Here is a 25,135-nt window from a genome sequence, read left to right as displayed (position 1 = left end):
ACCACTCATGGAAGCATCTCTTGATGTTTTCTTTCTAATCAAAGTTAACTATGAGGTCTAGGGGTTGACGGCGGTCGGTACGTTTAACAAATACTTTTGTCACATAGGAGCCGATGGAACTCGGGGCTCTAATGGGCCCTGAAGATATTAGAGATGACTATCGCATTCTGTTTATGTAGGGAAAAAGGATCTTTTCAACGTAACGCATTCTTGAGACCTCGTTGATCCAGTCTTTCCTGCGTAGATCAGCTGCGGCGGCACCATCCTCCCGCTCTTGGTAACTGTAAGAATGGCCGTCATCTGCCTCTTGTCGTCCAGTCTGGCGATAGTGACCTGGACCGACCCCCGCTCCTCCATCGTACATTCGCCTCCCGGAACCATCTCCCGTCTGATCGAAATTGAGCACCAATGAGTCCGGAATATGGTGCTCCTGAATCATGCCATGGACCTTGGACACGAAGTTGTCCCTGATGTCCTCGAAGTCTGTCGGGAGCGTCTTCGTTGCCTTGGTGCTCTTGCGTTTAACAAAGCCCAAACTCCTCAGGATGGATCTAGTCAGGGTCTTCTCGACAGCCACGTGCACGCCAAACTGTCGAATTGACTTTTTAACTGTAAGATGCAAGGTTCTGTTCTTCTATCACTATTGACAGGCTTAAAGCTGTTGTGGATTTTACTTTCTCTGAGTGTTTTATTTTTTTTCCGTCTAAAAAATAACTTCAATATCGGACTATAACAAAGTAAATTAGGAAAACGGCACGCACCTAGTCCATCAACAATTTCAGTTACACTATCTCACTTAACCAGAGTTTGGAGAGGATACCCCTTCCGCACCCTCCCCGTAAAACGTTTTTAGTTACAATATTACAAACACATAACAAGAAGGGACAACCATCACGTCCATTTTAAGTTACTATTTTCCACAAAGACACGATGTAGCTTGGCAGGAGGGTACAGCCCTAGCACAACACAGTGTAGTGTAACGGTAACTGGACAATTCGGCACCAAACGAATTCGGCCTAGTCAATTCGGCACCAACACATTGTAACAGTGTAACAGCCACAGAACTCTATAGAACTCTCTTAATATAATAAAATAGTTCGAAGTACAATATAACGTTCTAATCGCATTACCAGAACCTAACTAAATCACATGCGAACCCATTTCAGCTTCTTGTCACCAAGGGGACTACCCCGGACTCTTCACAGAGAAAATGATCCAAATTAAATACCAAGAATATGAGGCAAATGTGACAGCTTAAAAACCCAAAGCATACATCCCCGCCAAATATTTAGATACAACCTGGCCCATAAATGCGTTATTGCCTTGTCCAGTTACCGATAATTATTGTAACTGACCATTTTTAAATAATAAATTCATATTTCAACAAAGTGAACTGAGCAAACTCGAGAATGAGGCTTAGATTGAAAAGGGACGGTCTTACCAGTCTCATTAATGACACCACGTTTTTTTCTGCCAAGCCATAAATATTTTTTCTGCTTTTCGACTTTTGGAAAAGACTTCAATCCCAATCGTGTGAATTTGTACAGCCAAGTTCATAACTAGATCCCTTTAATCGACCTTCTCCCCTTGGTGAGCGAATATTTGGTAATGGCCCATTCCACAGCAAATATTTACATATATGATTAACCCCTGAGATGTATTCACTCTTTTTCAGCAGATATTGATAAAATGTTTGCCTTAAATATCTTCAGGACCTACCCCCTAAAGTGTTAAGAAGTCTTTATCTGCCTCCTACTCCGATATACTAATCTGGCTAAGGCTGATCAATGACAATGACAAATATCGGTCCTCGCGAAACGCGAACGCGAAATACTGCAAAATCAGCGTAAGGAGGAGGACCGTCGGTCGAGTCTTCCGCAGATGGTGGCGAAATCGATGCGAAAACTGATCGAAACCGATAATTACCGATAACGAGAACGACGAGTTTAAGCCTAAACACTTTAATTTAGACAATATCTATCGAAAATCCGACTTTAGCGAAAACGTGTCCAAGGAAAGTCACGATGTTTTTGTCGGGTTGGTGAATGACGCTTGGAAATCGGTAAATAGAATGGTATTTCCCGTACGCACCAAAGTGACCATAAACGGCGTAAAATTTGACGAACTAGACTACAAAGAGATGGAGGCTAAAATAGTCGTACCGTATATGAAAAGCGTACACAATATCAGTTTGGACACGTCATTTAGAGCTTACGGTGAGTCATCGGACAACATCGGTAGCAATCCCAAACGGGAAATACGAGAAATTCTCGTAAATAAGTGCGTACGGTTGATGATATCGAATATAATCAAAGAAAACGTAACGTGGGATCGGGGATCATCGGATAGCAGGACTCCGTCGGTTAGTATGACCACGACTACCACCCGGTCAACGTTCAATGCTTTGCAGTAGTTATAGTCGACCATATCGAATATTACAATAAAACACTAAACCGTAAATGCGTTGTATTTGTATACCCAACTACCGAATTGTACCGTCATTTTATTAGTATGGATGGCGGAGGGGGATACCGCCAAAGACGCGACCGATGACATCAACAATAGTTCGCTATCCGATGGCGGCAATACGACATCTAACGCGATCTCGAATGGCGCAAATAGAAAAGAATTGGTTTTCAGTATGGACGGCATTGAGGAGACATTCTATGACACAAACGCCGCGAACAGTACTGACTTTGAAGATTCATTCGATATTAACGAAATCAATGGTACTCATGATGCTAATCGTTTTTTCGGTGACTTAATGACATTCAACGGCGCCCCGAATATTGAAAGTAGCACGACCTCGAATATGGAAACGAACACGTCAAACACAGGTGACCCGAAACCTAATGAAAAACAATCTAGAAAACGCGAACTCGATGATAGTGACGACGATGAGTTACCAAAAATACCTATTAAGAAAACGAAGCAGCAAACACGAAACACAAAATTGGGGGTTTAATTTTGACGGTACGGGTAAGCAGATACAGTCGACGTCACGAGAAGCGGTACCGTTTTTGTTTAAATACGATAACGTCGGTAAAATCCAACTTTCACAATTCGGTCTTATCACGCCCGATACCGAAAAACATAACATCGGTCTTGAGGCATCGGGTGTCGCGAATTCAGAACCGAATCCGGTAGATACTAAGGAAACGAAGAATAAAAAGGGGCAAAAAAAAGGATGATAGACGGAAAGCGATGACGGCAAAAAAAGATGATGTATCGCTGTCGGGTCGTCCAGAATACACCAATTCGGGTACCGACGCCACAACCAACACAGGTACCACCAATATCCGTACCGTATATACCCGTACGAGATATAAACGAGTTACGAAATATACTATCGATACGTGAAATAAACGAACCGCAACCCTCCGTACCGACCACAAAAAAGGTCACATATACAAACGTTCGTAATATAACGCGACCCACAGTTACGATTGTCGAACAACAACTACGACCACATGTACCGATGGACACCGACATCAATCCGGTAATTCCAGCGGTTCAACGAACACCGCTCAATATAACGCCGCTCAATATACGCCCCGTGCTAGATGCAGAGCCGATAGAGACGAATCCGGAGAGACGACATACGGTAATATACAAGAAATCGAAAGGCCCACGATAAACGATCTAAATAATGACCGACAACACCGAACAGATCATTATGTTTACTATGGATATCGATTCGAATGCCGATGATGTCGCCGGTGCCGGTGGCGATGGCGATGCCGGTGGCGATGATGTCGCCGGTGCCGGTGGCGATGGCGATGCCGGTGGCGATGGCGATGGGTGGCGGTGGCGGTGGCGGTGGCGGTGGCGGTGGCGGGGTGGTGGTGGTGGTGGTGGCGATGATGATCGTGATGATGATGATGATTACGATGGTGCTGCACGGATGGCTCGCACCGAAGACCGGGCTATGATGAGTTTAAACCGGAATGTAGTTGCAAATAAATCCGCCGCCATACGCAGAGAATCCTTAGCTAAAGAAAAATTGATAAATGCAAATGTCGACAAGGCGAATGCCCAAACCAATATCGCTAAAGCTAAAGGCGAGGTCGAAAAGAAAATACTCGAAGAAAAGCAGCAAACGGCGAAGGTTAACAGAGACATCGCGAACGCTAAACTAGACAAGTTAAAGCATGGCGACAAAAGTGAGATGGAAAAGGCTAAGATCGCTCAAATCAAGGCCAATACGGACCTCATAACGGCCAAAAAAATAAACTCAATAACGACGGCGATGGCGGGAATTTGGAAAAAGCTAAAATCGATCAAATCAAAGCCACTACCGAATTAACGAAGGCAAGAAAGGATCAGTTAACTAAAGTAAATTCAGACGGGGTAAATTCAGACGGTATCGAAGCCGCAAAGGTTAGGCAAACGGACGCCTCGAAGGACTTGTTCACGGCCAGAGCCGAAGCCCAAAGGGCCGATACTCGAAGAAAGGACGTTCTACAAGCCTGCGAAAAGGAGAAATGTCAGGCCGAGAAGGATAAGCTGGTCTCGGAAAAGGACGCGATCGAAGCGAGAAAAAATGCCATAGGCAGTGAGACGAAACGAAACGACGAGTTATCCGAAGCTAAGCGCTTAGCCACAAACGCCACCAAAGACCTTATCGAAAAACGCGCAAAAGCTATCAAAACCAATAACGACATGATTGAGGCGAAAACGGCCGCCATAAAATCCAATCAAGAAGTTCAGAGTAAAAAACGTGAGCTGGCCGAAGAAGAACTCAAACATAGGAAGAGCGTGTTCGAAGAAGAGAAAAGGATACTCGTAGCCAAGGCCAACGTTCAGACGGCTAATAAGGCAAGGTTAAACAACAAACCGAAAACTTACAGAACGACAAGACGTTAAAGCAAGCCCAGTACAATCACAAAGTCCAGCTGGACACGGAAGCAGTAAGGTTAAAAAATGAAAAACACAACTTCGATTTGGCAAAAAACGTTCAACGTGAACGGGATCGCAAAAAAATGGAAGAAGTTAAAATGAAACTCGCCGAGAAAACGGTCGAAAGTAAAATTGAATCCGGTAAGCAACGTGTCGAGACCGACAAACTCAAGCGAAGGTTACTGGAACAGTCTTTGGATCATAAGCGCGACACGCACGCGATAAAGGTAAACCAAGCGGTTCGCGATATCGATCTCAAGACCAATTTCCAACAATCTAAATTACGCGGTCAAGAGTTGGACAACGCTAGGAAGGTGCAGTTAGTCACTTCGATAAACGCCGATCTGGAACTGAAAAACGTTAAATTACAACAGTCCAGGGACGAAAGACTCAGACGAGAGGCTACGCACGCGAGTCAGCAGCAACTCTTGGCCGCTAAGGTTAGCACGCAAACTAACGAAGAATCGAGAAAGATGGGATCTTACCCGCTTAAGCAAGACGGTCTAATGTTGGAAAATGACCAGAGAAAGCTGAAAATCAAGCAAATGGAAGCCGATTTGAAGCTCAAACAGTACAAGGCGGCCAATCCCGTGAAGAGTAAGGATCCGGCGGAGATTAGGTTGTTTAACGATAAGTTGAAGCTTCAGCAAGACGCCCTACGGGCCAAATTCAGTCAACAAAACGCGACAAACGCCATTAAGGGCAGGGAACTAGCGATAAAGGAACGCGAGTTGGAACTAAAGGCTCTCCCGGACACGGAAGGGATACGAAAACTAAAGTTGGAAAATGAACAAAGGACAGTGAAAATTAAACAAATGCGAGCCGACTTAAAGGTTAAAGAACACAAGGCTAACAACCCCAATTCGTCCGCTCAAAAAAAGTCAGCCGCCGAAGTCCAACTGGATAGGGATAAACTAACGCATCAACAGAATGTACTAGCGGCCAAAAAAGAACAATTAGCCAAGGCAAACCTGGTTAAGGTCAGGGAACTGGCCATAAAGGAACGAGAGTTAGTTCTGAAATCGTCCGACGGAGACGGTAGGAAGGGATTCAAGTACAAGTTTTACCACCCTCCGCGAGACGAAAACATCGTAAATCAATACGGGTCAGCCTTAGAGTTTCAACTGGAGAAATCAGTCGAAAACACAGAGTACGATAAGGAGAGGGAGTTCATTACATTGTGGAATTCCCAATACTCCGGAGGGTACACGGACTACGCGACGTTCATCGAAAGGGTTAAGCGATTAAAGTCGTTATCCGCCAGGGTAATAGTCAATTCAGACGCGTTTCTCACTTACATTAATAATCTAACCAATAACCAGATCGGTATGACCGGTAGCATTCTGTACAAGAGACTGATTTTGTGCCATCACTTCCAAAAGGACGGTATGTACGTATTTAAAACGGGACCGAAGTTTACGTACCAGTTTGTATACGTACCAAAAAGTATAGCGGAATCGTTGATTCCGATAATTGATTTGAACCCTACTGAGCACAGATACGTGTTGACGCACGTCAATGACAATGAAGACTTGTTTATCGGGGACATATACGAATTTATGAGCGTAAAAAACATATTTCCGTCGTCCACCAAGTACTACACGAACAACGCATTAACCGAATTTTACCCTATGGCGTACAGTTTAGTCACTAAAATGGTGTACCGGGTCGAACACGTAGTAAATCAACTGTTTCCTAAATCGTTACCGGTAAACGTACATAGACCGTTTCAAGGGATTTCCGTACAAATATACGACACGGCGGACATACTGTCCGTTTCGGACAAAGACGCGAGGTACATTCGAGTGGGTAGAGTACCCATTAAACAAACCAGAGACGTGCACATGAAGCGGCTTCTCGATTTGAAACAAGGTTTAAATGAATACGGTGGTGGTGGTAACGTCGATAGGAGTACATTACTTAATATATTGGCGGAAATAAGTCAGATCGTGTACGGAGAGATAAGGAAACTACATAACTTTTCGTTGCAACGTAGTGATATCGCTAGAGACGCCGATGTAGTGAAAGGATCTGTAAAACGCATGTTTACCCCGATATACAAACAGGCCAATCGACTGTACGTGAGGATAGTTGAAGAAACCGCAGCAGCCACAGACATTCCCACTTTAAACGATAATATTAATGAGTTCATGCGTAATAATAGGGTTATCGATACGGTTTCGAATACCATTACCGAAATCATTACCGAAATTGTGAACAACCAACCGGCGAATAATGATAACGGTATTGTTCGCGATGATGATGATGGCGGTGTGTAACTTTGTGTAACATTGCATAAAATGATTTTTAACACTTATCATTCGGGATACGATTTCAATCGTATGTGCCACGTATAAATCATAAATAAAATATCTAATTCTATCTGTGTTTTTAGTCGTTTATAATGAGTAAACTCGACTTTATCGGTGTAGCTACGCCCGCGACATCGATAAAGTCCGATATACGGAAACGTTTTTCGTATCATGTATCGGTACTGGTAATTATCGTAAAATAATAGTACAAAAGTCGAGTCGAAGTATTTGACCATTTAGTTTACGACGTTTCACCGGATGGCCATTTCGTAAATATCACTACGAAACGAAAGAGGGCGGTTTTTACATTATGGGACGCTGATGTCGGGGCACGATGAATGCCGAATGAAATGGGTTAAATGTATTATGTAATAAATGCTTGCATTATGTATAAACACGCGTCGTTCCTAACCCCAGTAGTTCGCAATAGACATTGCGAATAGTCATATCGAAATGGTGTTGGCCAACGGTTTGTATAGGTTGTATACCTATGCGAGACAGGTGTCGGCCAACAAGGTACTAGAACTGTTATCTAAAAATAAACGGAAGTACGATTCCGATACTATCAGGGATTTACACCGCCATTGTCTAAATGACAAACGTAAAGATGTTGACGCGATAATGTGTATATGTTATCCGGTTCGGGACGGTGTCATAGACCACCGGAAAAGGATATGTGTTACGTTTCTGGGACAAAAGTATACGACGTACAGTTCTCATACTGATACCGTAAATCTCGAAAATGAAGAACACGTCAAATGCAAACAAGATTCGTCCGATTTTTCGTTATTCGGTATCAACATGGATGATTACCGCACTGTCGGTAAAGAGGATACGCACAAGACGGAAACGTTAAAAATAGCCTGTATGGACGCCTACGATTTCGAAAAGAAAGCGTACAATGAATCCAAATTGATACCTCATCAATTTTTTTCGATAAAGGAGGCTCACGAAAATGTAGTAACAAACTTGGCAAATGATATACGGTGTTACAATAACAAGCATTCGTTTAGTGACGAGTTCATTATCGATATGATAAAGGCCAATCCTGAAATTGAGACGGGACTAGTGTTGGATTACGAACATTTACGGGATCGTAACGTATTGTCTGTGAACGGAAAATGTTTCAGTACCAATGCGGTAGACGAAGAACTGGTTGTGTTTCTTTCGGGGAGTCAGGTGAAATGTTCGTACGAAAAGGATATAGACATAACGTACATTAAGAATCATGTGAACGTGCATCTCGATATCGAAACGATCACTCGTGACGCCAACAATAAGAAAATCCCGGATACCATAGTGTCAATATCTCTCGTCGTACAACGTGGATCAGAAATTTCCGATATAGTTTTAATCACGTCCGGAAAGTTCCCTAAAGGTTACGAACGAAAGATGACCAAAAGACTGTACGACGATAGGGACTACTTGGCGTACAATTTGGATTACTCGGACTACTCTAAATACTGGGTGGAAAACATTGACCCCAAATTTAACGAGTTCCCGTTGACTAGATTTAATAAATGTAAAGACGAACACGAGATACTACGTTCCCTCATTTCCGAGTTGAAACACTACAAACCCGACGTCATGTGCGGGTACAACATTCTAAACTTTGACGTAGCATTCATCATGAGAGCGTGTTCTAGGTACGATATAAACTACATACGCGAAACGTCGGTGTTTAATGTGGACAACTCCCGCAACCTCGAACAGTTTATAGTCGGTAAAAATATCGAGAAAATAAAACACACTTCTGGATTTATACGAAAAAAGGATTTTGACATAACTGTAAACATCGTTCCAGGTATGGTCTTGTCGGACTTGTGGGGTATACACAAAGTTAAACTGGACGAAGTCGCCCAAAAGGTGTTAAAAATCGGTAAGGTCGACCTGTCTTACGACGAAATACCCAAGTTGTACTGGAGCGACGATCCCGATAAATTGTATAAGTACCAGTGCGTGGATTCGATATTGACCGCCATGTTGTACGACGGCGTGGACAGGTTCAAGTCCATCGAGTACTTTCACATATGTCAACAACTGTGTAAAACCGATCTCCCTAGTTGCTTTACCGATCAAAAATCTACCGTAGCCACTACCGGAAACTATTACGCCTACAACCAAGAGGGTTTTGTAGAAGCAGCCGTGATCAAGCCTTCTCGAATTTTGCAGTCGCAAATTATGCTGGACGTTATGCGACTACTGATGGCGAGCGACTACGTCGAGACGAAGTGCATAACCAACGAATCTCTGCAAATAGTGTACGATCACACTCTCGGAAAATGGCGGTTTAATGTGATTAAGAAAGAACTGAAAGACATGCAAAAATTACCGAAGGGGGTCAATATGGCCAAGTATATGTCTTGTCAAGGATCCCAACCTTACGAAACGCATCAATTGTTGCAAATGATCGATCACATACTATACGGGTACAATGAATTCAAGGTCACTGACGCTATCGGGAAATCCATAAGTTCATTCGTGACCAAGAAGGTTCTCGAAGAAATGCCCAAAAAGGTAACCGGACAGACTCGTGAAAAGTTACTAAAGTTACGGAAATCCCTAACCGCCAAATTGACCGACTTTTTTGAGTTTATGAACAGACGGACAATTTCTAAACGCGAACCCGTAAAAAACTTGGTGGCCAACTTTTCCGTGTGCGGTAAGCTCACCAAGACCGTACAAGTCGTTTTGGAGTTTGTTACAGAGGTGTACGCGGACAGTGACGGAACCTTTAACGACGAGTTTCGAGCTCACCTCGAAGAGCTAAAGGCATCTCACCCGCCGAGAAGAATTCCCGTCGAGACCGTGAACGAGATGCATAGGGGCATTTGTGAGTACATTAAGGCGAACATGGCCCGCGAATTGAACATGAACATGCATCCGTACGACGGTGCTTGCGTTTTTCAGCCCGAGGCCGGAGTTTACATAGACAAGGCCGCCGCTTGCGTCGATTTCAACTCGCATTATCCGTCTAGCAAACAGGCTAGGAACGAAGGTAACGAAACGCATATAAGCATACAGACCATAAGGAAATATAATCTGGTACTGAACGAGGACTACTTTGCCTGTAACACCAGGATTTGTGACGACTACGTACCCCACGACGAACACGATGACGAGTACATACTGAAAAACTACTGTTTTTTCATCAGGCCAGACAAGCACGCCGATTGCCATTCGATTTACAAATTGGATTTCGAAAACATGCTCAACTTGAGAATAAAGTACAAACGGCTCATTGACACTTACGAACAACAGGGTAACGAGAAGGAGGCCTCGAGAGCGACCAACATTAGCAATACATTAAAGATATTAAACAACTCTAAGTACGGGTTGACGAAGCTCATGGGGTCGACCAAATTCGCGGCAGCCACGACAGCGGATTGTAGGAAAATGTTACAAAACGTCAACCGATACGTAAACGAGACTTACGGGAGCACCACGGTGTATGGTGATAGTGTCATGCCGTATACACCCATCACGGTAAAGGACGGTGACGACAACGTTTCGGTAACCATGTTTGAAGAATTGTCGAAAAAGGCCACGTGGACACCGTATCGTCAATTTAAACCCGATGACGAAGTGACGATGCGAAACAAGGAACAAGGGACATTTGACGGTACTATGCGCGTTATGACGAGAAGCGGCTGGAAAGACGTTCGCAGAATCGTCCGACACAAAACGGTAAAGAGTATACACAGGGTAGTCACCCATACCGGAATTGTGGACGTTACCGAGGACCACAGTTTACTAGACGGTAACGGTACCATGATTAAACCCAAAGACGCTATATGCGGTACGAGGTTGTTACATATTCCAGCTACAGAGTCCTATTTTTACGGCAACGATTCAGCAATATCGGAGAACTTGGCTTACGTTATGGGATTCTTTGTCGGGGACGGGCATTGCGGAACGTACGATACAAAATCGGGAATCAAATATTCTTGGAAAATTTCTAACCAAAATTTGCAATACCTACAAAAATGCAAAGAAATATTGGAACAAGAATTCGGTATGCGGTTCAAAATCATCGATACCATGAAGTCTTCAAGCGTGTATAACTTGGTCCCTACCGGTAATGGGTACGGACAGGTGAGGCGTCTATCGGAAAAATTTAGAAAAGAGTATTATGTAGGCAGAGCCAAATGCATTCCCGGCTATATTTTAAACTGCAATAATCCATTAGTATTGGAATCATTTCATGCCGGATTAATCGATAGTGACGGGAATAGGCGGGAATATGCGGAGAAAGGATGTCTAAAAATAGACACGAAGAACCAAATAACGGCGCACACGTACATGATATTCTTTAAAAGACTGGGGATGAAAGTGTCGATAAACTGTAGGCACGACAAGCCGGATATATACAAGATCACCTACACTACACGGAAACAAAGGAAACCGATCGACGAAGTAAAAAGAATTACGTTCTTAACGACGAATACGATGGATACGTTTACGACATCGAAACCGAGGACGGTACATTCAATGCCGGAATAGGGGATATTATATTGAAGAATACCGATAGCGTCATGTATTCGTTAAAGTATACCAACGAAGAGCTCGTCAAACGCTTTTTGAGAGATCCCAAAGGGTTTAACGACGAATACCTGAAGCTAGACGATGACATTTTAAGCAAATTGCGATCGGAATTGATCGGTCCCGTAGAAGTAATTAAGCAAGCAATTATTACTGCGATACCCCACGAAGATGACGATGAAGAACTTGAGGAAAACGAAGAACGTGACGAAACCGTTAAAAAAAAGGTAGACACGGAATTGATAAAATCTTGCAAGATAATCGAGAGTGTGGGTATCCAGATCTGTCGAGACTTAAACGCCAACTTGTCGTGCTACAATAAGCCCTCGAAACTGGACTTCGAAAAGGTAATGTGTCCGGCGTTCTTTTCGTCCATGAAAAAGTACATTTGCGACATGCCGTTAAAGAATCAGTGTTTGATCAAGGGTCTGTCCATACGGAACAAAAATAAAAAAGGTATCACCAAAGATATATTGACGTACCTTATCGAAACCACCAAAGAAGCGTCTAAAACGTTTGCCGGAGCAAATGAATACAACATGACGGATTTGTACGAGTTTATCAGGGACAACGTGGTAAAAGCCATGGTACAACTCAGGCAAACGGGAAAGGGTCTCGAGTTATCAAAAATTTGCGAAAAAAAAAAACGGTAAATACTACCAATAAAATATCAAACAAGATTAAATCGCTAATTAATAGGATGGAGGTACTAGAAGGCAAGATGATGCTGTTTGAGCGTATACATCTTACCACTATCGTGGTAGATCCGATCAACGACGAAAAGGACTTCTCATACGCCACGTTGGAGCAGGTACAGAAGGGGTTTGACGGAGACGATAAGTTTTCTTGGGCCACGAAGATACACGTCAAAAAATTGATCCAAGATTCGTGCAGCGAAATCATACAAATTTTACGGTCTTGCGTACACGAAGAGACTTTGAGGTCGTTCGAACAATTGGTCGCCGGATTTCCGATTGACTCGGAAAAATACGAGGAAGTACGATTAGGCGAAATAGTTACGCCCGGTACGTTATACGGAACAAAGTCTACTTTCAATCAAGTGATTAAGGGCCTCGACAATCCCGGTAATGGTGGACTATTTAACGTAACCGTAGAGACGAAGAAGAAGAAATCGAGAAAGCGAAAACAACAAGAGGGACCACCTACTATTACCGTCGCAACAACCAACATTGTCACTAATACAAACGACCTTACGACTATCAATACCGACAATAACGACGTACCACAACCACCGCCACAGAAAAGGAAACGGAAGGTTAACCAACCATACCGAAATAAGAAGATATACGAAATGTTTCCGATAGCCAATAATAACGACAACACGGTACCGGCTACAGTCATACCGACTACTAGTAATGTTGCGGAACCATCTACCGAACAATCAGTTACCGAACTACCGAAAAAGAAGACCACTACTACGAAAAAACGTAAAGTATCTGACGGAGAATTACGGGATCCTATGGCTCAAACCCGCAAAACGTGCAATTACGAATCAGCTATGATCGATAGTTATTTCAATAGGATATCGTTTGGAAGATTGATGAATATACGATAACCGAAATGAACTATGGTATCGATAGACTAGAATTGTACGACGATCACGATAATTTGGTGTATGTCGTTGATTTGAGTGAAGATTTTCCCAGTGATTGTGATAAAATACTTGATTTCTACTGAATTTGAATAAATGTTTGGACACCGATAACTTATTTTATTTCGTATTTATTTTCATTCATCAATGTGTGCATATGCATCTATGGTTACAATAAATCGTATAGAACCGTATTGATGTATACGTTTTTGTTTTCTACCTCGTACCGAAATAAGTACAATAAGTGAAATACATTTGTTTATTTCAGAACCCGAGGAAGGTGAAAGTTTTCCCTATATATGGCGATGGCATCCCATGAGGACAGCCTGTGTTAGCTTGCTGTGAGGGTGGAGGACAAGCTGTCGACTCGCATCGTAAAGCCAATGATGAAGGTCCTGTCCAACCGCAAGAGGGATGCCCTTAAGCCATTAAAAGGGAATGAAAAACTTCAAAAGTTTGATGTATTTGTTTACCATTTAATGTAAAGTGAAAGTTACCAAAATTTAATATATATTTTTAAGATTTATACAATAATAAAACAATGATATGAGATCCCTTTTACTCTCAGGAATTTATTTCTTATATTTAAAATAATCCTTGTCATACATTTCTAGATGAAAAAAACAACAATTTCCATTTTTTTTTAAAAGTCCATACTTTAATGTTCAATCAAATGGTTAATTGAACACATACATCTCATTTTCAGTGCCAGTGTGAAGTCTGAGGTAGGGGGAAAAGCGAAAGGTAGGAAAAAACATTGAATATACACGTTTGAGTGGTTATGTTTTTTAAATAACTGTTTTTTACATAAAGAACAGTGTTTGGTTTATATGTAAAGACAAATAACAACAGGCATGAAATAATTATGTACTTTTAAAGATTGCAGCTTTGTTCATTTAAAAAAACTAAAGTACAAAATATATATATATATATATATATATATATATATATATATATATATATATATATATATATTTAATGACTTATGACATAGTTTCTAAGGTTTTCTAAATGTCTTCGTTTCAGGGTGAAGATGCTGTTGAGTTACTGCAGGAGGAGGTTTCTGTGAATGCAGTGGAGTCCTCAGCAACCCTTGAATTGGAAGAGTTAAAGGAAAGTATAACATAGTTTTAAACGTAACCATCTATAATAATTATTTCTGTTCTTGAAGCTTGCTTATAATTGACTCTCTGATTTTCAAAGTACTAAGAGGTCAAATTAAAAGTTATCCAAAATGAGTGTGAACAAGACGTGTGTATGAATAAGTGTCTATATTTTCTTAACGAAGTCATATAAACAATGTGTTATTGGTCTTTTTATTATATATTTTTATTGGAACATTATTGTCTCAGTTCAAGTACATATTGTGTTTATATTTGTAATGTCTAAATCGAATTGGTATATTAAGTGTCGTGAAATTGTGTGGCCGCTGCAACATGCGACCACCTGCGTTGAATGCGGCTCATTGCAGCACCGAGTCTGCGATACAGGTAGGTGTTAGCAATGTTAAGCATACAATGTTGTGTACGTACCCTAAACGTTGTATAAAGGTTTCGAGACATAGCTGGATAAGGCAAATGATAAACATCCCCAATAATTGCTCTGGCTGGTGTACGAGAATGAAAACAGTGAGCTTTGCTTTAAACCCATTAACCTTGTATTTTGGATTAAAAGAATATGACACTTCAACCGGGGTATCCGCTCTAGATGCCACCTGCATCATAGGTCTTGGCCTAAACGAGTCATGTTGAGCTATTCGGTGTTACAAGAGATGGGCCTGTGTCACAAAGGTACAATTAAGCTTAAGACAAACCTATACGGTGTATTTCTCTCATCGGAATGAATGGTAGATAGTTTAGCGTTAACACATTTTATTAAGCATGTTATACCTACATGGCAGTGTGAATTACTAACAATGCAGGTCGATAGGAGAGCCAGTGCTGTCTTGCAGCGTTGTTGATAATAACGGCCGAGATAGAGTACGAGGTCTTGAAGTCCGCCCGAAAGATCCTACGTCTTTGGTATGTTACAAGTCTTTTTAAATTATACCTCACCAACACGGACATTCGTTGCCTCAAATATATATTTGCGATTGCCATGTAACGTTTTTTTTGCTTTTAATATAGTAGTTCCAGCAACAGATGCGTCGGTAGTACCTTGACGGCACCTTCCGGACAATGAACAAGCCATTTACTCAGTTTCGGTCAGTGCACATCTTCAGTCAGCAAGGGGACTCGGTTAAGCAAGTACCATTGCTCTTCGTTATGATGGCGATACAAATAAATACACATTCGCGCAATATCAGTAAGAAAACCTTTGAAGAAATTTTAGTCACGCCAATTCTATGGATTTTAGCCTATGTATTAAACATATTATTAAAACTTTAAGTAAAATAACTTTATATATAGTTATGTCTTGTCTTGTCTTATAATTGTAGGTCCTGCAGAAGCTGATCGAGGTTCTGGACGGGGCCCCCGCCCGTAGTCGAAGTGTTCGAGATTGATTTCGAATCTGGTTAGCTTATATCAACATGACATTTTGCAGAATAAAAGTAGTCACAAAATATATGCTTCATGATACAATTACGTACGATAATACCTTATTTTGTCTTGCAGGCCAATCCATTTCCCCAAGAAAACAGCTGTGTGTCCACAGGGTGTGCATTCCACTGGTGCCTGTCTGTTCTTCGCAACGTTCAGCACTTGGTACTGAAGGCCACGTACGAGCGGAGAGAGGGGACACACCAGCTGATAAGGAAGCTGTTAGCGTTTCCGTTCCTGCCAGGACAGCACATTTGGCTCGCCTTCTTGAAGCTGAAGGACCGAGCAAATGCCAGCTCTAGAGAATCAGTGGATGGAGAGAACCCTCAGAGGAGCTAACAGTAGACCATAAGAACGAATAACGACACTGAAAGTACAGATAAAATATTTTGTGGTAGTAAACATTATAATATTCAGTATTTTTTTATCATTTTATTGGCGATTGAACTTCTCTGCCGTGCTCTCAACCCCGCAGTCGAGCGTCCTTTTGAGCCTGCTTTTAAGGAATCTAAACGCTTCAGCTAACGTTGCCTCATTACAGCTTCTATTGAAATAAAATTTGAACATTTATGCGCTTTCATTATATTGAAAATAAAAACTGAAATAAAATTTACTAATAGGCCGAAGTGCCTGCCTCTGTTGCAGTAAGGGCCGAAGTTTCGAGTCAACATTTCTAGGTGGCCAAAATGGCAGGAACGAAAGGTCTAGAGAGCCGATCTGGTAGTAGTCCGATTTGGGAAGGGGCCGCTTTAACTTACTACCTAATAATGAGGTCGAATTGAAAACGTGATTTATATTGACTTTGTCATTTATAATAAGTTCTGAACGGGGTTGGCTACTGCTGGTGACCCGATATAAGCTTGAACTGTTACCTGTCTATTTGTATTCGGTTCAACCAGTTACCCATAAACGTTAAGTTTATATCACGACAACTAATGAAACATAAATCATTAATAATTATCTATCTGACAAAACAGGCAGCCTATCCACATGTTTTTTTTTTCGCTCGGCGTTCACCTTTAATTCTTGCCTAATACCAAAGGCAACGATGAACAAGCTCCAGAGATAAGTAAATTTTCAAGTTATTGACTTATGTTATTACATGCAAAACCTTAACCGTTATTTCTGGTTAAGATAGTAAAGGGGCATAGAGTTATCCAACTTGATAAAGATAGTAAAGGGGCATAGAGTTATCCAACTTGATAAAGTAACAAGAGCGAATGTTGTGGAGCCTGTTTATAAAGTTTCAATGCAATACATGCTTAAATATAGACTTAGGAGTGGTAACGTACAAAACCTTGACAAGAATTTCTAAGCCAAATAATAAAGGCGCATAAAATACATTCTATTCATATAAGTGTTATCTAACTTTAAAAACTAAGTAGGTTGGATAGGTGGAAACACATTAATTGAGAGCACAATTGGTGTTTTATAAGAGCCATTTATATTTCATTTTAATTTACTGTCGATGTAAATAGGAAATTGGGCAGTTTCAAAATGAAGCAGAATGCTCGTCTGTATTATTCTAAGCATTAAACTTGTATTGTTCTTAGTAACCATGCGGCATTACTTGTCACTGTAATTGACATCGTAGTGCCCCTTGCTGTATTAACTGTTTTATTTCACTAGTTTGTACAGTTTGTGATGTCCAATGAGAATTCCATGGCACACCAACGACGACAATGAGACGTAAAAAATGTATGTTTTTCCACGACCGACCGTATTTATTTCTCCCGACCACTTCACTTTTGTGCCGTAGTGATTTTCCTTGTAAATACCTTAATTAATGTACTTTCTTTGGTTAACATGTTAAACTTGGACCATTTTCTACAATAGTGATTTACATGTACATGATATAGGTCCGGTTGCTACAGAATTCATGTTCTCCGAAAAATACTCACTACCTTCTCTAAAAAACATTGAGATGTTAGTGACAACAAATACAACTATTCGAGCTGACTCCTATGGCGCAACGGCCAATCTTATTAAACTACAACATGTTAACCGTTGCATCCGTCCGTCGAAGCCGTTGCACTGTTACTGAACTTGTAAAAATACAACATGTTAACCGTTGCATCCGTCCGTCGAAGCCGTTGCACTGTTACTGGAAGTTGCTAGGTTTCGCTGCTTTTAAACCGTTGCATGCTCGAAGTATTTTGATTGTCAATGTGTAACCTTTGGGCTTATTTGCTTAGTAGCTTAGTAAACGCCTTGATGGGTTCGATATTTATTCATATTTGGAGAAAAAACCTATAACAAACAAAAGAGTATTTTAGAGACATTATAAAGAGAATAATTTACAAATACAATATACATAAATACACAATTTCGAACGGCATGCTAAATAGAAATTAAGATAATTGAAAAGATAAAGAAGCTTACCAGGACAGCTATGATGTTTTTATAATATACTAGTAGTCAAATTTAGTATAGAAATACGATCTGTCTCTTACGAGAAGCAAATGAAGTGAAATGAATTTAATTAATTGTACATAGACCGTGAATACAATAATTTTGTAAGTAAAAAGTGTTCACTGCCATAACAGGGCAATTAGTATTCACACTCAAGCTTATCATACATAACGAACCATACACGCCTGGAACACTCGCACTACCTATAACTTCACACCTGGTTACAAATGTAACCGCGCATGTGATACAAGCAGGAATTGTTTATTTTTGTTTGCTCGAAGTGGTTTCAAACCATTTTGGACGGTTGTGTAGGGTTGGTAATAGATTCATCAATTTACAAATGAGTTATGTTGGGTTTTAACCAATAAGCAATATCTTGAAAATGGTAACAATGTTGTAAATAGGATTTGTAACGTAAACATAAATGAGAGTAACATTGTCGTGTCTGAGGAACTTAACATTGATAATCGATTATGATAATTCCCTTTTTATCGAACTTGATTATTCAACTTTAAAACCATAAAGTTCATGTAAATAATATCAGTTTGTAGAACGTGGGGTTTTCACAACAAACACACTTCCGGGGTTTCGAATGGTTTTTTTTTTCAGTGAATATAAGAAAGCCTACAATGAATATGATTAATATAAATATGAGAGCACCGCTAATATGTTACAACACAAAATACAAGGACCACGTCAATTTATAGACGACTACAAACGGGCTGAAATATTTATTGTTTAATTCATACAAAATGATGATTATACTGTATGGTAAAACTACTCACCAGACCGCTTGACCGTATAAATACAACATGAACAAAGGTTATTTGAAGAGCTAAAGTAATGTATAATAGTCGAATCTTGATGACCAAGTTATTCAGACTTCACTTGCGGTTCAAGTGTTATTAAGATAATCTTAATTGCATTGAATGACATTGTCAGCTTTGCATTTCAAAACAAAAGCGTTAAATAGCTCTACAGTCAAAATATAATTATTGTTACGCTTCTCTTACTATAAGACCTGTTCAAACAATCAATAAAAGTAAGGGTTAATTAAACAAAAACCCAAACCCTTGACACACTTTAATGATACAGTCATGTACATCTTTACAAAAGTATGTACAATTAGGAGAATGTTAATTTTTATCTAAACATAACAAAACACGAAGCATTACATGCTCGCTGTCTTAATGTTCTTTGCGCATCATGATAGTTACAAGTTCACGTATGTTCATTGACAACTGGCCGTTTTTCACTTCTTATCAAACGCTCTGTCACCCTGGGGACGATCCTATCTTGCAAAATGAGTGGCTTCTTCACAATCACGTCACCTATCTGAACATCGCCTCCTGCTATGGGTCCAATTCAGCCTTATCCTGGTCACCCCCATTCTAGTTGTAATGTATAGAACCGGAGATTCGCAGGCCCGAACAGTTCATAGAAGACTCGGCGCATCAAAGTGCAATCAAAGTGGCCAACGTTGTTTGAATCCGAGTGGAGACGAACTTACTCTGCTTTAGACAGGTACAAGTACAACACTATGTCCGCTTAGTTAGTCGCATCACACGCCGGGTTTTCTCTACATGGCAACGGCGCGGCTGGCTACTGTTGGGCAACAATTATTACCATCCGGATGTCGTCGAAATTCTTATTCAGTTGATCAATCTAGCTCTTGTTTCCGGTTTTAGTTTTCGAAGGCCGACAACATGGCATGTAGATTCCCGTTAGACTGACGAAGATGTTGAAGGAAGAGTTTATGGAGTACTTTCATGGGATTGTGTTTGGAGCCCCAAGGTTCAAGGTCAAGGTAACCAGTTGAATCTGAATTTTACAACAAAGACTTATATTCTATCAATCATTGGAGAACTGGTTTTGTCACATTGCGGCGTTTCTTGTTTTTTTTTAATTTGACTTTTTATTGCTTTTGGCAAATATTACATTATAAATGTATTAATTTCCAAGACAGAGCGGCGTAGTCGAGTGCGCTTTCCAATGACATCTCTTGTTATATAAATTTTCAGTATTCAATACCAAAATTGTATCGGGACAAAAGTCCTCGAAATTTTGCATATTGCCAATGACTCGAAAAAACTACTAACTTGTATATTAATATGAATAAATGGTTAGGGGCAATGAAACGAAATCTGAAATGGTGATTGTTGTATTGTACATTTACAATTTACAAGAATGTGTGAATGAAAGTAATGAATTTAATATCAATGTGCAACAAATTGAAAACTTTAATGACTGATTTGATTGTAAAATTCTCCTGAAGTCACTGTCATGATTTCATTATCTATTAAGCACCAAACGATTAGTCAGACTAACACAAAGTTTCTAGTTTTGTGTAGTTTGTGCAGACATTATCAGCATGATGCCTTGAACAATTCGAAAACGTTGTCGTATCTGAATATTTATGCGAAAAGCTACAGAAACAAGCTCAACAGCAAAACGTTTAAACATAAACCCGGTTTAATGGCACTGAATAAACGCCAAAGACATAGAACATAAAATCACAAACAAGAAACATGGATGACCAGCACAAAACTCCACAAACAGCACAGTGCATGCATACTATATATAAAAAACTGGGTATGGTTATCAGGGATTGTTAGGTACCGCCTTGGAACGGTCAGTAAAATGTAACCCCTAATCAGCCATAATCGTACGCCCTTATTTACACATATCAACGATTGCTGATTGTTGTTGTTATCTGCTGGTCACTTGTGATTTTAGAGTAAAAGTCAGAATCAAATGCCACAATGACTGCTGGACTTATTCCTATCAGTGATTTCCAAATCATATGTGAATTGTAGTCACTATAAAGAAGTGACTTGAACAGTAATGAGCAAGGCGTGTCTGTGCGAATCTCCGTGCAATCTATAACGACTCTACATTTTTGATACGTCTGTTAAACTCTTCTGGCCCCAATTTCTCGAAACTTCTTAAGTCCCTTATAACAGGATTAAGCTAATCCCACTATTTCTCTTTGTCTATAATTCGCGTAATATTAACATCATTTAGAGTTATTCAACCTTAAATAGTATTTTAGCATTAACTGTATTATAAATTACCATCACCAAAACACAGGCATTAAGGCTTATACATGAATTGGCAAAAACATTATCATAACTGTGGATCATTGTTGAAATGTGTCTATGCCTTGGCTTCTTTTCATCGTCTTCTGATATGGGACCAATCTACGAATATTGTATATCAGGATTCAAATATGTTCATGATGTGATCAAAACAGTTCTTTAACAAGTTTTTAAAATGTTTTGAGCATGTTTAAAACCTTGAAATCAATAATTAAAACATTGGTCAGATATTGTTGTTTAGTTGAGGTCATTTCAGCAGGGTTATGATGCAGATGACGTGTAGAGCAGGCGGTCTGTTGTGCAGTCGTCTGTAACGGAGTGACTGTATCTAGAACATAATAATAACCGAATCTGAATGTTAACAACACTATTTAAAGGTAAGATTTGTTCACTGCCTCTCCATATCATGTTGATGATGCAAAGCGGATTATTTTCGTCAACATTCGGAATTTTCCGGTTCTTTCCGGCTTGGCAATCAGGAAAAATTTGAGTATGATTGTTTTTAAACATAAAGATAACTAATATAGAATGAACTATCGATAGTTAAACAAAAGAACCAAAATCCTATATGTTCTTACTTATTTTAACGAATGAATATTAAAATACTAAATACGCATATAATACAGTTCGTCTGGAATTAAAACTATCAATCGTGAATTTTATAATTCCTGAACAATATATGCATCTGAAGCATAACAATTCAATGTTTACGTGTTTTTACTCTCATTTGTGCCTGCTCATGGTTCTTTCTTATGTCCTTGAAATGCTAGCAAGATGCTTCTTGATGTTCTTGTCTGTTACACTAGGTGAGAACGGGGTGTACTTTGGAAGGTCAGCAACGTGTGGTACGTTGATATATGGCATCCTAATTTGACGGAGGTATCGGTTCCTCCATTCTACTTTCTCAGTTTTTGCACTACTATGAAGACAAGATCACCAAGTCATCACAATTACATTAATCAAATCTTTCTTCCAATAACGGTCAAATTAAAAAAGCATGAAAGTCAAATTGTAAGAATATTTATGTTTTTTTCACTATAATACAGGTTTGTGTATATTTAATATGCAAACATGTTAAAAATTTAATATTTATATGAAAAACCACAGAAAAAAACTCAGTAGAATTAGAAGTAACTGTTAATCAGCCAAATACTTTCACTGCTAAAATTGATAAGCAGAATTAAGATTAGAATAAGGCAGTCTTAGTTTTAGTATCGAACAACATTTCTTTTCCAGCAGTCAATGTTGCTCTTTGAATTTTTTTAAAATAAAAAAAAATCATTTTTACCTAGATAGTTAATGTATACTTTATACACTGCATTGAGAGTCTTCTTACCTCAAATTACTTTTATTTGTGTTTTAATGAACGCAATCAAATATTTCTTCAGTTCAAAATGATTGACGCAAGATCCGCTGGTTTCAAGTTGACAACAATTTATCACTTGGAAAGATAACTGCTTGCAGTTATCGGTTTAGCGTCTGTTTTGGAACAAAGGGTTAAACAATGAAACATATGTTATACTTTATCGTTTCAAAAACAAAACAAAACAAAAGATATAATTGTATGTGATGCTCAAATTGAAAAATGAGCATAACGCTTTAATTAAGCTAGAGCATTTCTTATTTGAATACCTAAAATGTTTCATGAGTTATGGCCATGGGTTATTGGACAATAAGGGCGACAACAACGACACCAACTCTTTCACAGTACCTCGAAATTTTCCTTGAAAAATAACAGACACGCTTACAATTAAAGCATTTTGTTTTCGTTGTAAGCTTTATGTGAACATTATTTTGGTTATTGGTGTATTGTCACAGTTATCTTATAATTATATATTAATTTGAGTTTAAACACTCAACTATAGGTTGGTTTTAATTCAGGTACAACAAATTGATCGAGCATTATCATTCGAGATGTCGCTTATATGATCTTTCCCTTTTTATTAATTTGTAAAACATGAACTTTAACTTATACTTAAATTTCATTACAGTAATTGAACTTCCTTGTTTAATGAAGCAAATGACAGAAACACGACTTAAACGTGTGCTGCTGATGAAAATCTCCAGATTTACAAGATATGCGTGTCGAATGTCGGTACTCGATTTTTTAATGAAATATTCAATCGATTACATTGGAGGTTACTGAGCTCCCAAAAGAAAAGCACTGGTAAATAATGCAATTTGCATTTGCAATGAGTTAAATCCTTTTCAATTGAGTGATACTGGGGCATGCGCAATACACAGATTTTCCTTTCATTGTTTTAGTTACAACGTGTTCAATATATTTATTAAACAAATACGTGTGAATAAATAGTGTAATGATATGATAAAAATGAGATGATATTCAAAATGAACTAAACCATATAACAGTATCAACAAGTCATACAGTATTAAAACATTAAATAACAGCAGACTAATACAGCACATTTTGCGCATTTTGCACATTGAGTGGATCAGGTTACGGCGGTCATCCATCTTCACGTGGGTGGCGATGATTCTATCGGCATGAAGTGGCTTGATGGTTGAAGTCTGCATGTCGACGTGGTTGGCAGCCGTCATGCGGTCGGCGTCATTGTCAAGAAGGGGTACGACCTGTGCGGAATACCACTCATGGAAGCATCTCTTGATGTTTTCTTTCTAATCAAAGTTAACTATGAGGTCTAGGGGTTGACGGCGGTCGGTACGTTTAACAAATACTTTTGTCACATAGGAGCCGATGGAACTCGGGGCTCTAATGGGCCCTGAAGATATTAGAGATGACTATCGCATTCTGTTTATGTAGGGAAAAAGGATCTTTTCAACGTAACGCATTCTTGAGACCTCGTTGATCCAGTCTTTCCTGCGTAGATCAGCTGCGGCGGCACCATCCTCCCGCTCTTGGTAACTGTAAGAATGGCCGTCATCTGCCTCTTGTCGTCCAGTCTGGCGATAGTGACCTGGACCGACCCCCGCTCCTCCATCGTACATTCGCCTCCCGGAACCATCTCCCGTCTGATCGAAATTGAGCACCAATGAGTCCGGAATATGGTGCTCCTGAATCATGCCATGGACCTTGGACACGAAGTTGTCCCTGATGTCCTCGAAGTCTGTCGGGAGCGTCTTCGTTGCCTTGGTGCTCTTGCGTTTAACAAAGCCCAAACTCCTCAGGATGGATCTAGTCAGGGTCTTCTCGACAGCCACGTGCACGCCAAACTGTCGAATTGACTTTTTAACTGTAAGATGCAAGGTTCTGTTCTTCTATCACTATTGACAGGCTTAAAGCTGTTGTGGATTTTACTTTCTCTGAGTGTTTTATTTTTTTCCGTCTAAAAATAACTTCAATATCGGACTATAACAAAGTAAATTAGGAAAACGGCACGCACCTAGTCCATCAACAATTTCAGTTACACTATCTCACTTAACCAGAGTTTGGAGAGGATACCCCTTCCGCACCCTCCCCGTAAAACGTTTTTAGTTACAATATTACAAACACATAACAAGAAGGGACAACCATCACGTCCATTTTAAGTTACTATTTTCCACAAAGACACGATGTAGCTTGGCAGGAGGGTACAGCCCTAGCACAACACACGTGTAGTGTAACGGTAACTGGACAATTCGGCACCAAACGAATTCGGCCTAGTCAATTCGGCACCAACACATTGTAACAGTGTAACAGCCACAGAACTCTATAGAACTCTCTTAATATAATAAAATAGTTCGAAGTACAATATAACGTTC

Source organism: Mya arenaria, chromosome 6 (genome assembly GCF_026914265.1).
Source record: "Mya arenaria isolate MELC-2E11 chromosome 6, ASM2691426v1".
In the NCBI taxonomy this organism is placed as follows: domain Eukaryota; kingdom Metazoa; phylum Mollusca; class Bivalvia; order Myida; family Myidae; genus Mya; species Mya arenaria.
Note: the sequence above shows the minus strand (reverse complement) of the source record.